The following is a 2,783-nucleotide window of genomic DNA, read 5'->3' as shown; positions in this document are numbered from 1 at the left end:
AGCTCCCCCCGCCGCCGCCGCCGCCGCCGCCGCCCGCCGCCGCCTCCTTCGCGCCCGCCTCGCTGCTCAGCTGCGGAGGAGCCATCCGCGCCTCTCTCAGGGAACCGCGGCTGCCAGGCGACTATATCGCCTCGCCACACTCCAGACAACGCGCTCCCCCTCGGAGAGCCTCCTCCTCGGCACCTGATTGGCTGCCCTCCAGAGAGCGCCTGCTGTCGGGAGAGCCGATTGGCTGCCGGCCGTGCCCCGGGGCCCCGCGCGGGTTCTCAAACCGCGCCTTTCGTTGGGGGGCAGAGAACTTGGCTCCGAGGGTGGCGCGCTTCTGTTTTTCGGGTGGTGGCGGGTGCAATTTCAGCCTCCTTGTCTTTCATGCAAAAGAGCAACCTGATCGGGCTGGCGCAGGCTAGCTAGATCTCATCGGATTCTGGAAACTAAGTAGGCTGGGCCCTGCTAAGTAATTGGTTGGGAGATCGCCAAGGAATTCCAGGGTTGCTACCTGCAGCTTGTGACTTGGCGGCATTTCCCACCCACTGCCTCCCAAGAACAACCACTTGTGGCAATGAATGGGTATGTCCCATTTGATTATGCTGGGTTTTACAACTTGATGCCATGCAAATATTAGTCCCCGGCTCACACATTTTTGTCGGGAAGGATGGCTCCAGAGCAGATATTCTTAGGGTGGGTTCAGACCGGCAGCTAATCCTGCCATTTTGATCCTGATCTTTAAAATCCGTCCTCACATAGCCAGATATCCCCAGGGGGAATCGCCTTATCCAGCGCTGCTTTTGCTGTGGATTGTCTAGACAGAGTCCACTGAAGGAGGCATGTGGGGTGGTTTTTTTTTTTAGGTTTTTTTTTAAACAAAACTTTTGTGCATGCGCTAGGTGTGATATTGCAGCCTTGTTTATCCGCGCATGCGCAGATTCAAGATTTTTAAAAATGGCGCCTGTTTGGGGTGGTCTGACATCAGACCATCCTGAACGGCTGCCATATTTTAATTGCACGCTGGAACGATCAGATGGGGGCAAGTCCGCGACTGGCCCATCAGAACCGAAGACGCCAGATTTTAACTAGTTCCCAGATGTTGATGTCTGGACATTACATTTAAATCCATGAGGCACTCGTGCCTCGCGTGGATCTAAAGAACCATCTGAACGCACCCTTAGTAGCATTGCTGTTTATTTTAGTGAAAGAGCATGATGTTCTGTGTAAGAGAAGAAGAGCCCTGCTGGATTAAAGGTCCATCTGGTCCACCATTCTCCTCCTCATCCTGGCTAGCTAGATAGAAGGCATGGAGGCTAAAGGCTTGTTTGCCTCCCAGCAACTGTCAATCAGGTGAACATGAAAGTTCTTTTTATAACTGATGGACCTGTGTTCCCTGAATTTAATATAGCAGTCACCACTATATCCTCTGCCAGTGAGTCTCATAAATTAATTATGAGTTGTGTGAAGGAGTACTTTATCTTGGTCTGTCCTGTATTAATGGGGTGCCCCTTTCTAGTATTATAGAAGAGGGGGGAGTTCTTTCTCCATGCTATTAACGGTTTTATAAACCTGAATCATTCATGTCTCTCCTTAGTACTCTTTTGGCTTAAAAAGTAAAGGTAAAGGTTTCCCTTGCTCGAGAGTTAGTCAAATCCGAATCTAGGGGGCGGTGCTCATCTTCATTTCCAAGCCGAAGAGCCAGTGCTGTCCGAAGATGTTTCCGTGGTCATGTGGCCAGCATGACTAAACACCAGGGCACACAGAACACTGCTACCTTCCCACTGAAGCGGTACCTATTTATCTACTTGCAATTTCTTGCTTTTGAACTGCTAGGTTGGCAGGAGCTAGGGCCAGAGACAAGCTCACTTTGTCATGCGGCACTCGGGTCTCAGACTGCCAGTCTACAGACCTTCTGGTCTGTAGCTCAACATCTTAACCTCTGAGCCACCGAGCCCCAAAATTCATAATCTTTTCTTTACAAGGAAAGTGGTGCAATCCTGGATCATTTTGGTTGCACTTATCTCTGATACCTTTTTCAGATCAATGGAGCAGAAAGGTATGCCCAATATTTGAAATGTGGCCATGCTATGGGTCTGTTCATTAGCTATTTTAGTTTCAGTAACTTTCCCAATAATCAGTAGCATAGAATTAGCTTTTTTTCATTATTGCTGCATAATGAGTCAACATTTTCTTTTAGCTGTCCACCATCTATTGCTTGGTCATTCACCACCAGTTCTGACACCATCAGTGTTCTTAAGTATCACCAGCCCAATGGCAAAGAATAGTCAGAGCCAGTGGCATTCTTAGTGATAATGAGGCCCTGGGCAAAAGTCCAGGATGGGACCCCAGAATCTCTGCCCCCCATGCTTGCTTAAGAAAGGTGGGTGAACATTTAAGTTGTGAGCAAGCAATTTGGCTACTGCCTAAATTAGTTTTGCTCTGGAGCGAACCTTCCTGAGCTAAGACGAAAATGTGTGAGCCAGAGGCTAAAAAACTGAGCTAGCTCACACTAAATCAGCTTAGAGGGAACACTGCTTTGAACAGAGTGATATGATGCTTAGTACTAACAAGAGGAGGGCCCGCGATACTCGCGGGGGAGGGGGGGAGAAGAGCTCCGTCTCCTCCATCCCCCCCATCTCCCCGCGGCGGCGGCGAGGCCGGTGTAACCCCCCCCTGCCTGCCGGCTCCGGGGAGGAGGACGCGGCGGAGGTGAGGCCCGGCTTCCCCCGCCCGCCCGGCCTGCCTGCCGGCTCCAGGAAGGAGACGGCAGCGGCGGTGAGGCCCGGCTTCCCCCTCCC

The sequence above is a fragment of the Gekko japonicus genome, unplaced genomic scaffold (genome assembly GCF_001447785.1).
Source record: "Gekko japonicus isolate JY-2015 unplaced genomic scaffold, Gekko_japonicus_V1.1 scaffold1541, whole genome shotgun sequence".
Classification (NCBI taxonomy): Eukaryota; Metazoa; Chordata; class Lepidosauria; order Squamata; family Gekkonidae; genus Gekko; species Gekko japonicus.
Note: the sequence above shows the minus strand (reverse complement) of the source record.